The sequence below is a fragment of the Peromyscus leucopus genome, chromosome X, assembly GCF_004664715.2.
Source record: "Peromyscus leucopus breed LL Stock chromosome X, UCI_PerLeu_2.1, whole genome shotgun sequence".
In the NCBI taxonomy this organism is placed as follows: domain Eukaryota; kingdom Metazoa; phylum Chordata; class Mammalia; order Rodentia; family Cricetidae; genus Peromyscus; species Peromyscus leucopus.
The window spans coordinates 77,984,380-78,001,721 of NC_051083.1; the positions used below are offsets into that span (position 1 = coordinate 77,984,380).

General features: G+C 36.1%; 1 protein-coding gene across 3 annotated transcripts in view; it reads left to right on the forward strand.

The window, feature by feature from the left end:
- Positions 1-17,342, forward strand: part of Pcdh11x (protocadherin 11 X-linked) — a 612,116-nt gene that overhangs the window by 34,900 nt on the left and 559,874 nt on the right. The gene's annotated exons all lie outside the window — the stretch shown is intronic.

Consider the following 17,342-nt stretch of genomic DNA (forward strand, 5'->3'; position numbering starts at 1 on the left):
ATAGAGCTATATATTAGGATAGCTATGGTGTTATCCTCCAATTTCCTATATAAAATGTTGGAAAAACAGTGATTTGTTTATGCTTGGTTGCTTTTATCCAATGATGAGTTCCTTGACAATTTCATATCTGTGTCTAATGCATTCTGATTACTCTCACTCCCTGTCTCTTTTATCTTCCTCACCCCTTGTCATCTTTGCTTTCACTACAAGTCCCTTTCCCATCCTTGGTTTTTATTCTTTGTGAACTACTGAGTTTAACCAGGGCCTTCTGTGTGACTATGGTTTGGAACTGTCCTGTGGAGATTGGTGGGCTCAGTTTGTGAAACTGAAGATGATGACTCTCTCTCCCCCATAATTCATCAGTAGCTATTATTTCAGCAGGGAGCAGTATGGCTCCATGAGCCCCTTCGCTTTGGTCCATGATTGTCTGTTGACTGGCACAGTCTCATGTAGGCTGTGTCCAGCTGGAAGATAGTATTTTGCAGTCCCTTTCAAGAACTTCTGGAGCCTACATTCTTTCTTCTCTTCTTTGGTAGCAAGATTCCCTGAACATTAGAAAGGGTCATATAAACCACTTGTTTGGTACTGAGTATTCAATGTCACTTACTCTAAGCACATTGAACAACCATATGTCTTTGCATTTATTGCCATTTACCATAAAGGAATTAATGATGTCTATCAAGCATCAATGCATCAATCATGTCCTTGGTGCTACAAATATAATGATTGTGATGGTGGTTAATGAGGAGAAAATGGTGAGTACTTCATACTTTCATAGATTATAAAAAATATACTAAAATTTTTAAACTGATTAGTTGTATTGGTGAATTACTTAGTAATTCTTTTCTTTCTTTTACTTCTTTTTTATATTTGAACACCTCATTCCACAATCTCATAGATTTTATTTGGATCAATAATATTTTATGATATCCATTTTATTTTTAGCCATTATTTACTTGTATCTATTCAAATCAATTTTTCTCTCCAGAGTAAGGCATGTAGTATACTTTTACTTTCTTTATTTTATTGTAATACGATATATTTTGATTATGGTTTCCCCTCTACTACTACTCCCCCTTTCTCCCCACCTCCTCTCCCAGCTAGAGCCACACACAGTTTGATTTTGAATGGAAAATTAAGAAGAGTGTTGTAGAAAGGGAAATTCATAAATATAATGAAAGGTCTGTCAGTTTTCCAACCAAATGTGGTTAAATGCTTAAATCTCCAGTAGGTGCAAGGTTGAGACAGGAGATTGCTACAAGTTCAAAGTCAAATTTGGCTACACAGTATGCTCTAGATTACCAAGGGTTACATATGCCTTGTATCAAAATTTCTTCAAAAAATTAACATTTCCAAGGTCTCACATTACAACAAGTACTATTTTAGGGCAGGAAAATATCATGTACAAGAAACTTCTTTAAGCTGTGGAAGTTTCCAGGCCTGATACAAGTGAGAGGAAAGTCAAAAGAGCCAACCAAAAGTAATATTGTAAGAAGGTAGGGTTATAGGTAATAACATAAATGGACCAACAGAGAAAGAAACCCCATAAACATGCTTAATTGTGATGATGAATGGTAATTTGAAACAGTTTATATTTTTATAGGCATACATTAATTATAAAAGACAGTTGGTTTTATTATGGCATTTTCATAGATACGTACAATTTTTGTAACTTTTACAAAAATGTTAAAGGAATTATAGTCTACAAATAAAAATTGTTCTCATGTGGGAATTCAATTGTATTACATTTCAATTTAATAACTCTATATGTATTAATTTTAAAAGGACATTAAATATAATGTAGGATTTTACTCTACTTTATTGAATTAACAAGTTGTCAATGTCACAAAAATAGTTCTCCCTAATACTTTCAAGATTTAATATAAGGAAAATGGTATTCATTCCTAAGTAAATCAACAGTTTTACTGTGCCATTTCAGTTTAGACTACATTTTGTTGCTCACCTAAGAATAAAGTATCCTCCTTATCATTTTATTGTCCTGGATCCATGAACAAAAAATAGTGACATGTTGATCTAAGAACTGTTTAATAGAACTTTCTGTGATGATAGAAATATTATATAATCCATATTGCACAATATTATAGGCCTTAGCCAGATTCAGCTATTAAAGACTGAAATGTGTCTTATTTTATTTTATTTTTTTATTTTACAATACTATTCAGTTCTACATAATAGCTGCAGATTCCCTTGTTCTCTCCCTTCCTTCCCGCCTCCCCTTCGCCCCAGCCCACCCCAATTCCCACCTCCTCCAGATCAAGGTCTCCCCCGAGGACTGGGATCAACCTGATAGACTCAGTCCAGGCAGGTCCAGTCCCCTCCTCCCAGATTGAGCCAAGCGTCCCTGCATAAGTCCCAGGATTCAAACAGCCAACTCATGCAACGAGCCCAGGACCTGGTACCACTGCCTAGATGCCTCCCAAACAGATCAAGCCAATCGACTGTTTCACCTATTCAGAGGGCCTGATCCAGTTGGGGGCCCCTCAGCCTTTGGTTCATAGTTCATGTGTTTCCATTCATTTGGTTATTTGTCCCTGTGCTTTATCCAACCTTGGTTTCAACAATTCTCGCTCATTTAAACCCTCCTCTTTCTCACTAATTAGACTCCCAGTGCTCCACCCAGGGCCTAGTCATGGATGTCTGCATCCAGATTCCTCAGTCCTTGGAAGGGGTTTATGGCACACCTACTAGGGTGTTTGGCCATCCCATCACCAGAGTAGTTCAGTTCTGGCTGTCTCTCAACCATTGCCAGCAGTCTTTTGTGGGGTATCTTTGTGGATCTCTGTGGGCCTCTTTAGCTCTTTGTTTCTTCCTTTTCTCATGTGGACTTCATTTACCATGGTCTCCTATTCCTTGTTCTCCCTCTCTTTTCTTGATCCAGCTGGGATCTCCCTCTCTCTTTCCCTCAACCCTCGCCCTTCATTGCTCCCACTCATGTCCAGGCTGTTCATGTAGATCTCATCCATTTCTCCGTGTCTTTCTTGGGGTCCTCACTGGTGGTGTGAGTAGCAGTCCAGTCATCCTTGTTCCACATCTAGCATATTCCTATGAGTGAGTACATACCATATTTGTTTTTCTGAATCTGGGTTACCTTACTCAGGATGATTTTTTCTAGATCCATCCATTTGCCTGCAAACCTCATGATGTCGTTATTTTTCTCTGCTAAGTAGTATTCCATTGTGTATATGTGCCACAATTTATTTATCCATTCTTCAGTTGAAGGGCATCTAGGTTGTTTCCAGGTTTTGGCTATTACAAACAATGCTGATAAGAACATAGCTGAGCAAGTGCTCTTGTGGTATGATTGAGCATTTCTTGGGTATATGCCCAAGAGTGGTATAGCTGGATCTTGGGGGAGATTGATTCCCAGTTTTCTAAGAAAGCACCATATTGATTTGCAAAGTGGTTGTACAAACTTGCATTCCCACCAGCAGTGGAGGAGAGTTCCCCTAGTTCCACATCCTCTCCAGCATAAAGTGTCTTCAGTGTTTTTAATCTTAGCCTTTCTGACAGGCATAAGGTGGTATATCAGAGTTGTTTTGATTTGCATTTCCCTGATGATTAGGGATGTTGAGCAATTCCTTAAATGTCTTTCAGCCATTTGAGTTTCCTCTCTGGAGAATTCTCTGTTTAGTTCTAAAGCCCATTTCTCAATTGGACTGTTGGTCGTTTTGATGTCTAATTTCTTGAGTTCCTTATATATTCTGGATATCAGTCCTCTGTCACATGTGGGGTTGGTGAAGATCTTTTCCCATTCTGTAGGCTGTCGCTTTGCCTTGTTGACCATATCCTTTGCTCTACAAAAGCTTCTCAGTTTCAAGAGGTCCCATTGATTGATCGTTTCTCTCAGTGTCTGTGCTACTGGTGTTATATTTAGGAAGTGATCTCCTATGCCAATGAGTTCAAGACTCCTTCCTACTTTCTCTTCTAGCAGGTTCAGAGTAGCTGGATTTATGTTGAGGTCCTTGATCCACTTGGACTTAAGTTTTGTGCACGGTAACAGATATGGATCTATTTGCAGCCTTCTACCCGTTGATATCCAGTTATGCCAGCACCATTTGTTGAAGATGCTTTCTTTTTTCCATTGTACCCTTTTGGCTTCTTTGTCAAAAATTATATGTCCATAGGTGTGTGGGTTAATGTCAGGGTCTTCAATTTTATTCCATTGGTCCACATGTCTGTTTTTATGCCAATACCAAGCTGTTTTTATTACTGACGCTCTATAGTAGAGCTTGAAGTCAGGGATTGTGATGCCTCCAGAAGTTGTTTTATTGTACAGGATTATTTTGGCTATCCTGGGTTTTTTGTTTTTCCATATGAAGTTGAGTATTATTCTTTCCAGGACTGTGAAGAATTGTGTTGGTATTTTGATGGGGATTGCATTGAATCTGTAGATTGCTTTTGTTAAAATTGCCATTTTTACTATGTTAACCCTGCCTATCCATGAGCATGGGAGATCTTTCCATTTACTGAGATCTTCAATTTCTTTTTCAGGGACTTAAAGTTCTTGTCATATAGGCCCTTCACTTGCTTGGTTAGTGTTACCCCAAGGTATTTTGTCATTTGTGGCTATTGTAAAGGGTGATGTATCTGTGATTGCCTTCTCAGCTTCTTTGTCCATTGTATAGAGGAGGGCTACTGATTTTTTTGAGTTGATCTTGTATCCCCCTATGTTGCTGAAGGTGTTTTTAAGCTTTATCAGTTCCTGGGTGGAATCTTTGGGGTCACTCAAGTATACTATCATGTCATCTGCAAATAGGGAAAGCTTGACTTCTTCTTTTCCAATTTGTATCCCCTTAATCTCCTTATGTTGTCTTATTGCTCTGGCTAGAACTTCAAGTACTATATTGAATAAGTATGGGGAGAGTGGACAGCCTTGCCTCGTTCCTGATTTTAGTGGAATTGCTTTGAATTTCCATTTAATTTGATGTTGGCTGTTGGCTTGCTGTAAATTGCCTTTATTATGTTTAGGTATGTTCCCTGTATTCCTGATCGCTCCAAGACTTTTATCATGAAGGGGTGTTGGATTTTGTCAAATGCCTTTTCTGCATCTAGTGAGGTGATCATGTGTTTTTTTTTTTTCCTTTGAGTTTGTTTATATTGTGTATTTTATTGATGGACTTTCGTATGTTGAACCACCCTTGCATCCCTGGGATGAAGCCTACTTGATCATGGGGGATAATTGTTCTGATGTGTTCTTGGAGTCTGTTTGCCAGTATTTTATTGAGTATTTTTGCATCAATGTTCATGAGGGAGGTCGGTCTGTAGTTCTCTTTCTTTGTTGCATCCTTGTTTGGTTTAGGAATCAGGGTAATTGTAGCCTCATAGAAGGAGTTTGGTAATGTTTCTTCTGTTTCTATTATGTGGAACAATTTAGAGAGTATTGGTATTAACTCTTCTTTGAAGATCTGGTAGAATTCTGAGCTGAAACCATCTGGTCCTAGGCTTTTTTTGGTTGGAAGACTTTTAATGACTGTTTCTATTTCCTTAGGGGTTATTGGACTATTTAAATAGTTTATCTGGTCTTGATTTAATTTAGGTATGTGGTACCTATCCAGAAAAATGTCCATTTCGTTTAGGTTTTCCAGTCTTGTGGAGTAGAGGTTTTTGAAATATGACCTTATAATTCTCTGGATTTCCTCAATGTCTGTTGTTATGTCCCCCTTTTCATTTCTGATTTTGTTGATTTGGATTCCCTCTCTCTGTCTTTTGGTTAGTTTGAATAAGGGCTTGTCTATCTTGTTGATTTTTTCAAAGAACCAGCTCTTTGTTTCATTATTTTTTTGTATTATTCTCTTAGTTTCTAATTTATTAATTTCACCTCTCACTTTGATAATTTCCTGGCGTCTATTCTTCCTGGGAGACTTTGCTTCTTCTTGTTCTAGAGCTTTCAGGTGTGCTGTTAAGTCACTAGTGTGGGATTTCTCCAACTTCTTTATGTGGGCATTTAGTGCTATGAATTTCTCTCTTAGCAGTGTTTTCATAGTGTCCCATAAGTTTGGGTATGTGATGTCTTCATTTTCGTTGATCTCTAGGAAGTCTTTAATTTCTTTCTTTATTTCTTCCTTAACCCATTGGTGATTCAGTTGAGCATTATTCAGTTTCCATGAGATTGTAGGTATTCTGTAGTTTTTGTTGTTGTTGAAATCTAACTTTAAACCATGGTGGTCTGATAGAACACAGGAGGTTATTCCAATTGTTTTGTATCTGTTGAGATTTGCTTTGTGGCCAAGTATGTGGTTGTTTTTAGAGAAAGTTCCATGTGGTGCTGAGAAGAAGGTATATTCTTTCTTGTTAGGATGGAATGTTCTGTAGATATCTATTAGGTCCAATTGGGTCATGACATCAGTTAAGTCCTTTATTTCTCTGTTAAGTTTCGATTTGGGAGATCTGTCCAGTGGTGAAATTGGGGTGTTGAGATCTCCCACTATTAATGTGTGGGGTTTTATATGTGGTTTAAGCTTTAGTAATGTTTCTTTTACATATGTGGGTACCCTTGTGTTTGGGGCATAAATGTTCAGAATTGAAACTTCATCCTGTTGGATCTTTCCTGTGATGAGGATGTAATGCCCTTCTTTATCTCTTTTGATTGATTTTAGTTTGAAGTCTGTTTTGTTGGATATCAGGATGGCTACACCGGCTTGTTTCTTAAGACCATTTGATTGGAAAGTCTTTTCCCAGCCTTTTATTCTTAGATAGTGCCTGTCTTTGAATTTGAGATGTGTTTCTTGTATGCAGTAGAAAGATGGGTCCTGCTTTCGTATCCATTCTGTAAGCCTATGTCTTTTTATAGGTGAATTAAGTCCGTTGATATTAAGGGATATTAATGACCAGTGATTGTTCATCCCTGTTATTTTTGGTGGTAGTGTGTGTGTACTTCTCTTCTTTGGGTTTTACTGTTGTGGCTTTATCTATTGCCTGTGTTTTCGAGTGTGTATCTGACTTCCTTCCACTGGAATTTTCCTTCTAGTGCTTTCTGTAGGGCTGTGTTTGTGGACAGGTATTGTTTAAATCTGGCTTTGTCTTTGAATGTCTTGTTCCTTCCGTCTATGATGATTGAAAGTTTTGCTGGGTATATTAGTCTGGGCTGACATCCATGGTCTCTTAGTGTCTGCATTACATCTGTCCAGGTCCTTCTGGCTTTCAAAGTCTCCATTGAGAAATCGGGTGTTATTCTGATGGGTTTACCTTTATAGGTCACTTGGCCTTTTTCCTTTGCTGCTCTTAATATTCTTTCTTTATTCTGTACATTTAGTTGTTTAATTATTATGTGTCGAGAAGACTTTTTTGGGGGGTCTAGTCTGTTTGGTGTTCTATAGGCTTCTTGTATCTTCGTAGGCATTTCCTTCTTTAAGTTGGGAAAGTTTTCTTCTATAATTTTTTTGGACATATTTCTCTGCCTTTGAGTTTGTATTCTTCACCTTCTTCTATCCCTATAATTCGTAGGTTTGGTCTTTTCATGGTGTCCCAAATTTCTTGGACATTTTGGTTCATGACTTTTGGTTTTAGTGTTTCCTTCGACTGATGAAACTATTTCTTCTACTGTATCTTTAATGCCAGAGATCCTCTCTTCCATCTCTTGCATTCTGTTGGTTATACTTGCATCTGAAGTTCCCGATCTTTTACTCAGGTTTTCTATTTCCAGCATTCCCTCTGTTTGTGTCTTCTTTATTTTTTCAATTTCCCTTTTCAGGTCTTGAACTGTTTCTTTTATTTGTTTCATTGCTTTTTCATGATTTTCTTTCAGCACTTTATTGTTTTCTTCCAGTACTTCATTGTTTTCTTCCAGGACTTTATTGTTTTCTTCCAGGACTTTATTGTTTTCTTTTAATTTGTTTGCCCTTTCCTCTAGTTGTTTACAGCGTCCTTCCATTTTTTTTGTCTTTTCCTCTACGCAAGCCTCTACCTTCTTCATGATGTTACTCATAAGGCTATTTTCTTCTGCTTCTTCCAATTTTTGATGTTCAGGTCTAGTTGTTGGAGGCGGGCTAGGGTCTGGTGATGCTGTATTGCTCTTCATTTTGTTGTATGTACTTCTGCCTTGATGTCTGCCCATCTCCTTGTGGTTCCTTCTTGGTCTTATCAGTGAACTTGGTTCAGAAAGAGCTGACAGATTCAGGAAGTCTCTCTCTCTTGTCCAGATGGGAGTTCTCTTGTTCAAATGGGAACTCCGGGGCAGGATGGAAGCTCTTATTTGAACCGGAAGTCTGGGGAAGACTGGGATCTTTTGTCCAGATAGGAAGTCCAGGGTAGGATGTGCGCTCCTGTCCAGAAGGGAAGTCCAGTGAGATCTTGTCCAGGAAGGAAGTCCAAGGCAAGATGGATGTCCTCTCTCTCTGGTCCAGAAGGGAAGTCGAGGGCAGGATGGGAGCTGGGGGCCAGTCTCTAAGTCTCAGGAGGTGGCTGGGGTCTCGGGCAGATGTGTGTGGGAGCAGGGCGTGGAGATTGCAGGAGCTGCTGGGCGGCTTGGAAAAGGAGATCCCTCCTGGTAGGGCTAGAAGGAGACCTGCCCGGTGGCCAGAACCTGGGGTCAAGTTGGGCAGGTCTTCCCAGAGTGGCTGGTACCCAGGGATGGGGTCCAGGTTGGGCCTGGATACTCACCTCTGGTCTAGAAGGAAAGTTTGGGGCAGGATGGGAGCTGGGGGCCGGTCTCTAAGTCTCAGGAAGTGGCTGGGGTCTCGGACAGATGGGCATGGGGGCAGTGCGTGGAGATTGCAGGGGCTGCCTGGGGGCTTGGAAAAGGGGATCCCTCCCAGTGGGGCTAGAAGGGGACCTGCCTGGTGCCCAGAACCTGGGGCCAAGTTGGGCAGGTCTTCATGGAGTGGCTGGTGCCCAGGGATGGTGTCCGGGTTGGGCCTGGATACTCACCTCTGGTTCAGAAGTGAAATGTGTCTTAATGGAACTAAACCACTGCATGTTAGAGCGTAATGTATTTCTTACCTCTACGTATGACAAAGGCTACTATATTGGACTGCACACACACACACACACACACACACACACACACACACACACACATATATATATATATATATATATAATTTAAATATTACTATAATGTTGAAAATAAAACTTTGGGGATACAATGAAACTTGCCATCTAAGATTTTTGTTCTTCTGTTATGTATAAGATCAATTGCTGATAGAAGCAATTTTATCATGAATAGTTCATAATTCAATTTTTTTTGTGAGTTTATAGGAAGAGTTAATACAGCACATGTTCATAACTTTGTAGAAGTTTGTAGTAGTGAAGACAGTTATAGTAAGTGTGAGACAGTTTCAGTTCTGATAACTTATTCTGTCATTTGCATTAAAAATTGAATAGCTCAAAAAGGAAAAAAATCAGAATGAAATATTTCAGTATTTGTCTTACTGCTTAGGATTAAAATAATATATGAAGATCATGTGTATATTGTCATGTGATACAACTGCTTTTTTCATATTTCTAGCTTTGTTTCAAATGCATATGTTCATAGCATATATTTTAATTCTAAAACCAAAAAATACTTTGATAAATACAGTTAATATTATGCTTTAAATGGAATTCTAATACAGTCCCACAGCAGTGAAATAATTAATTATAAATTTGAGGAATATTGATAAGTCAACAAGATATTTCTTTTAAGTATTAACCTTGAAAAAAACAGAAAAGCTTAAGAGTAGATATACTAAAATCTCTAAGTTGTCTTTAATATGAGAAGCTTTGTATGTACTCGGTCCTCTGCATAAATGCTGTGGTTTTTTCACATGGGGCATTTGTGGGACTCCTAACAGTGAGAGTGAGGGGTGTCTCTGACTCTTGTACCTGCTTTTGGGCCCCTTTTCCTCCTACTGGGTTGCCTCATCCAGCCTTGATATGAAGGTTTGGGTTTAGTCTTATTGGGTCTTGTTATGGTGTGTTATATTGGTATCCCTGGGAGGCATGCTCTTTTCTGAAGGTAAACAGGGGAGGGGAGGAGTGGATTTTGGGGAGAGGGAAGGTGGGGAGAGGATGAGAGGAGTGGAAGGAGAGGAGGATGCATTTAGGCTGCATGAATGAAGAACAAATGAACCAAAAAAAATCATTATAATTGTATTTTATAGCTCTAGATGGACCCAGCACGTGTACTTATTGTACAAATAAAAAAGACATAAGTAGTGTTTTACTCACAGTTGTTATACTCATTTTAAAGGTAGAATTCTGTCTGATTAATTTTATTCATAATTTAAATGTATCATTATTGAAGATATAATAAAATGTGTTATTAATGCTTGCATTCACCATTTATTCAGTTTTTTTACATTTACTAATTAAAAAATATCATCATTAATCAGCTTTGTATTTGAGCAGACACAAGCAAAAAAACCTACAGAAATAACATTTTTAATGTTTAAGTGATTCAGAACTAATAGGAGAGAGGCTATTACTGAATCTGTAATAACAGTTTATTTAAAAAAATCTGTTTATGCAGTTTATAAACCAGGCAGGAAGATTCATTTAAAAAGTGGCCAGGTCTTTTTTGACTAGCGGTATGTGATGTTCACTTTCCGAGTATGGATAATACCACTCCAAAGTCATTTTGCTAGGGAGAGCTTCATTGTGTCCCCAGGGAAATAAATGAATGTGGAAATTAAAGATGAAATTCTTCCATCTATTGCTGGAAACAATGGCGTGATAGATATTCCCTTTCTCACTATCAGTATTTTAACTGAATTCATTTCACAGGCTGTCAGATGCAATTTTGCCTTAAATTGCCATTTCCAAGATTTTGGTGATACATTTTATTTGAATTTTAACTACTGATATTTCTGAAATCATGATTTTGAAAAATTAGTAGCTGACAGAAAAAATGCTGTCATGCTATAGTGTGCAAGTTGATACAGGGTTAATCTGATAAAATACTTTGAGTAGATATTGTAATCAATCCATTGTGTTTAGAAAACTGGACAATTAATACAGAAATATTAATTGGTTTCTCTACATAGGTAATTTGAACATTGATGTACTAAATAAAATATGAACCATGTTTCTGTTCAGAACTATATTATTTTAATGATAAGTATCTAGACTCATTATAGGCAACTCAACAAATACTTAGTGAAGTAACAAATCTATTTAAAAAAATCCATACATAACAAGTATCTAAAATTGTAGCGTCTGAAACTTTTTTGTTGTTAAATAGTACTGCTTCCTACCACTTGACTTCCTCTTTGCTATTCTATGACCATTATATACATAGTCCAGGTTTCAATTTTTGTTTCTATTTATCTTTTTTTGCATGCAAGCACCTTACTTTTATACTTGGAAGAATTGTTAACCTGTACTCTTTTATAAGGCAATCATTTGGAGAATATTATCAAATGTGAAACAGATTTATAACTGTTTATAATATAGAAATCTATTCCTATAAGATTTAGATATTCTATACACTTGTTATATAGTTTAAATAAGAAACTGTTTGAAGTCAGTTATGCTTCAAATAATTCTTAAACATTTAATTAGAATAATTAAAGTAGAAAAAACTTATGCTATCACTTTTATTTTTAATTTGTAATTGATTTATTACAAAATAACTTGTACTTATTTATCAACTCCTTTAAAGCATTTGATACTAGAATGACCATAATGAAATTCACCCCAAGACTGCAGAAGAATGTGATGAATATTTACCATTTTAAATACATCTTCAATTCATCTGCAAAATGGTATCTTAAGAACTCTCCAACTCTGATATGAAATATGCAGGAAATTAATATGGAAAGAAAATCATTATAAATTGTCCTATAAATGCTGCTATTGAATTTACAGATTTTTCAAACCATACTAGCTAACACCATATTGACACTTAAGTGTTCAAATGAAGCAATATTTGATAAACATTTTAGAGAGGAAAGCTAACATTATTGGAATCCATTTCTCAGAGAAAATTAAACCCAAATGTGACAATTACACATGTCTAAAATAGAATACAATAAAAGATCACTTTATAAAATTAAATTTAATGAAAATATCATTTTATATAATTGCACTTCATTACATCTTTCAATTGAATGTATCAAGTTTTAGAGTTATACAAGAAACACTTGAATCACATAGAGCAGCTAAATACCTGATCCTACTTTGCAATGGTCATTCCCTTTGATACAATAGTGTTTCTCTCTTGTTGCCATTTTTCTTTATCTCAATGTGCTTACTTTTTTCTCAATACTGAGAAACATTTTATTGTTTACTGAGTGTTCCAAGGGAGTTTTCTTGTTCATAAGAACATGAATAAATAAGCGACTACCTCATACCTTGTGAATGTTGGAGGGTATGTTTTGCCTTAAAATAATGTAAAAATAATCTGATGGGAGCCATGCAAAATTAGGAGAATTAGCAACTTAGTACGTATGTTCTTTTGCTGTGGAGCTTATATTTATACAATTTTAACAGCTTGTTACTATAGCAAGTAAACTAATCATTCACATATAACTAATTAAAATATACTGAAAATGAGATTAGCATTACAATTTGGGAAAATGTTCTATTCCAGCAAACATTTGAAGAGTTTTGTTTGTAAGTTGGGTCTTGTAAACCTAGCTACACATAAGGCTAAGACACAAGGTTTTATTAAATGAACAGAAATTTGAGGCCAGCTCTGGGAACTTGAAAAACCTGGAATTCAAACCCTGTTTCCAAATAAAGTAAAACATGTTTGTACACTACTTTGTGATTTATACATTCTAGAATTGCAAAAACGAGTGGTCTTGTCCCCGTTTACTTTCTTTTTGGACCCGAATTTCAGAGACCTTAAAATGAATATTCAGTTTTGCATTTTGCATTTCTTTTAACATTTTTGGAAGTGCTTATTTAATTTTGCTTTTGTTTTCTTGTCAGGATTCTTGTCTATGTACAACATTGCCAGTACAACCACAGTGTAGCATGTGAAAGTGACAACATATAAACAGCACAGGTACTACTGTGCCAGGGAGAAATTTGAAATTCTCTTCCTGATTTCATTCTGCTTACCATATTACCAAAATTAGCTCTAGTCTGTGGCATGAAAAATAAAAACGAAATCTACGGATATGTTTTTTTGAAGAGAGAAAACTACAGGCATATGTGTAAGCAAATATTTCCTGAGTATCTGCTTTAAATGTATCAAACTTTCCTAAAAGTGGGCCATGTCTGACTCTTCATATATATGTTTATCCACAATGTTTCAGTAGTGGTCATTTCATGAATTATTAACTCAACCTTTCCAAGGAAGATGTTTAAGCTGACAGCAAAATTTTCAATTAAATGTAAGTGGAAGCATGAAAAAATTGAGACTGAGGTTATTTAAACATGAGTATCCACACCCTTGTAGAGTAAGTTTTGAGTCCAGTATACAGAAATTGAAGACTGAAGTAAAGATACTAGTAGGTTAATATTATTAAATATAAACTGTAGGAAAGTAGGATTCTTGTCTGTTTCGTTCACATATGGCTTATCAGTACCCATAACTGTGCTTAGCATAGAAAGTTTTTTAATAGTTATTGAATTAGAGAAAAAAAATCTTACAAATTCATGTTATTAATTCCTAACTAGAGAGTAAATAACTTTTTTAGGTTTTCTGTTTTTTCTTTACTAGAAATTCAGAAGGCTTATTTCAACTAGAATATATTAGAGTCATAAGATGTAGGTTTCATTAAGATATAGAAGCTTATATTGGCTGCATTGGCTTATATTTTATTAGCATATATTAATTAAATGTAATTACACAATAATGGCCTTCATAATGACATTTTCATTATGTACATCCACTTTAGGCTTAGAAATTATTATTGTCTTTTTTTCCTATACTTCTTTCTAGGTTTTAAAACACATGAAAGAATATCAAATACCCAAACTCATTTTAAAATGTTTAGTTTGACAATGATATTACAGGTCATGTGAAACAGATTTAGACTGGATTGGGAAATTAGGAGTTCATGGAATTAGGTCGTTATCTTAATTATTTTTTCTTGTGTATAGATAGTGCAACATGTATGCAATGCTTTGAAAAGCAGTCTGTATCATTCTTCTGCCAATTGTAATAATGTGTAATACCTAGGGGTAGGATAAGAATAGAGTGGTACTGTTAATTCCATCTGTTACTGCCCCATTTTTATTGTGCTTATGTTTGCGTAATATTTATAAAATCACTCAGACATATACTTTTAAGTGTCCTAGATTCAGTGGTTAGAGAATACATATATGTGGACCCGTAAGCTCATGGTATCAACATAGTGTTTTTAATCACACATTCAGAAAAAAGTAAAAAAATCAGTAATTCAAAGATAAAATCTATATTGTGTAATTTCAGTGCTCATCATTGACCAAATGATGCTAAAAATAGAAGACTGCAGACCATAGAATTTCACTGTTGTTACTAAGATAGAGCATACCTTCTGTATTCATTTTCCTCATTGTTATATATCAGTGATTTATAAATGATACCAACATCTAAATAAACAAAAATTGTTAGATATATAATGTATATTTCAGAGATTCTATTATTATAACTTATAAAAATTATTTTTTAATCACACGTAGTTGAAGTTAACTATTGCAATTGTTACAGAGTATTTGAATGTTCTATTACTGACTGAAAATGGAAAAGATTCATTTTTCTCAGTTCATGTCATTCACCATTTGCATATGGTTATATATTTTAAATGCAGATGTCTAACTATGTAGCAGGAAAGGGTAATAGCACATTTTCTGGCTGTTCTATTCACACAAAAAGCTATTTATATCATGTCTTCCTGTGTTTAGAATCATTGCTGAAACATCGTTAATGTTGCTAATCCCTAATAAATATTGAGAACAGTATTAGATTCCTGCCTGCATCAGTATTTCCTATAATGGAATTTTAAGTGTATGTGTCCACTGATCTTTTAAAACTGATGCATGCCCTAACAGCAGCATTTACTCATATTTACTTTCAAAGGTGTAACATTTAATGGTGTTTAGTGCACTGGTATAAATATTTCCTATTATATTACATAATATTACACAGATATTTTCATAATCTTGATATTAAATGTTACTTAATATGTAACATCAAGATTATACCAAGCAAGTCAGATTGACAATAGAAAGCAAGGGCTTGGTGAAAAACAAAAAAAAAATAGAAATCTAAATTAATTGTTGAATTTTATCAAAGAATTAGAGAAATAGGGACTGAGGAGATGCATAAAAAACCATGGATGTTTGCCTTGATGCTCTTCTAGAAGACTCAGCTTTGATTCCCATCACCCGTATTGAACAGTTCACAATCACCTCTAATTCCAGCACTAGGAGGATCTAATGTCTCTGACTTTTGAATACATCTACACTCACATGCAAATAAACACACACACACACACACACACACACACACACACACACACACAGACAAAAGTAATACAAATAAATACTAAAAATCAGAGAATTATAATAGGTTTCATAAATGAAAGCAAGAAGAAATTTCTGGGATTCACTTTTTTGGAAGATTTGTTTCTCTTCATTTTATGTGTATGGATGTTTTGTCTGCACTAGGTGAATGTAGTGCCTGCAAAACCCAGAAGTCTGTTTTAGATCCCTTGGAACTGGAATTATACATAGTTGTGAGCTGCTGTATGGATGCTAAGATCAAAACCCAGCTACTCTGCAAGAACAACAAGAGGTTAAGTGATCCTAACATCTAAAACATCTCTCTAGTCTCAATCTTTAAAAAAAAAAAAATAAAACAACATAAAAACAGCACACCTGAATTTGATGAAACAAACCAACAGAAGGAAAAGAAACCAAGTGAGGACACAAGAAACAGAGACCCACTAGTTTGCACACTCAGACATCCCATAGATACACTAAACTGGAAGACCTTAGTATATTCAGAGGACCTGGGGCAGACCTGTGCAGGCCCCGTATATGCTACCTCAGTATCTGTGAGCTCCTACGTTCTTTGATTATGTTAATTTAGAGGGCTTTATTTTCTTGGTGTCCTCCATTCCCTCTGGCTCTTATACTCTTTCTGCCTTCATTTCTGAGGGATTCCCTGAGCTCTGAGGGGAGGGATTTGATAGAGATATCCCATTTAGGACTGAATGTTCCAAAGTCTCTGCCTCTGTTCCTGTCTCTCTGCCTCTGTCTCTCTGTCTCTGTCTCTGTCTCTGTCTCTGTCTCTGTCTCTCTCTCTCTCTCTCTCTCTCTCTCTCTCTCTCTGGCAGTCTCTATATTTGTTCCCATTTGCTGAAGCAGAAAGCTTCTTTAATGACAGCTGAGCTAAGGAACATAGCAGAATGCTGTTATTGATGTATTTATTTAGCTGAAAAATAGTATTTGGTTTTCCCCTAGGTCCAGCTGGGTTCTACTCTCAGGTTCTTTGTCAACCAAGTTGCACTGCGTATGAGTTCCATCTCATGGAGTGGGCTTTAATTAAATCGAATATTGGTTACTACCACAAACTTTGTGCCACTGTTGCACCAGCTTATCTTTCAGGCTGGTTAGTTTTGTTGCTCAAAGGCTTTGTAGCTGGGTTGGTGTTCACCTTTCTCCTTTTAGCGTGTACAGACACCTTCCTGTACCATGAATACTAGTCCCTAGGGGTGAAGGTTCTAGGTAGGTACCCGATCAACTTCTCTGTATTCAATGATTTGTGTAGGTTTTGCCCTTAGCATAGAGTCTTGTCATAAGCTTGTAGAGGACAACTTACAGCCTTTGAAATAGTCTTCATTGTTTGGAGGTTCCCAGGGTAAGATTTAGGCCAACAACTTAATTTTGTGTTACCCATTCCAAGTACTGGAAGCTTCATTTCATGATGAGCAGTGTTCAGTCAGGGCACAGCCTGCCTTCTTATTTAGCAATTTCATTTACATCACCTTTGTATCTTTGTATATTTTAGGAAGCTTCTACTATTTTAGGTTTGCGAATGACCTCTCAAATGGCCCTAATTTTACTTTTTCCTCCCTGTATTCCCTTCCTGTTCCTGTTTTACCTCTCTATCTCTGTTTGATTCTCCTATTTCAGTCTACCCCCTTCATCCATATGTAACATTTGTTTTATGGAATGGAGTGATGAGCTAGATATTATCAAAGGAATATTTGATCAAACTGTGATTACTATAACTATCTCCTGATAATTTTTGTGGTTTAAATAAACAATAACACATTCTGCTATTTTTATATAAAAAGTACTTTATTTTCAAAACTTGTGCAGGCCTATAATTCTAATCATAATATACATTCATAAGTTTTTCGTCTTATTCTTATATTCTATCAGTATCCTCAAAGGTATGAGTTTCACTGTTCCCTGAAATAAAAACAAGAAACAAAAAAACTATTTTTCATACATTCCTAAAT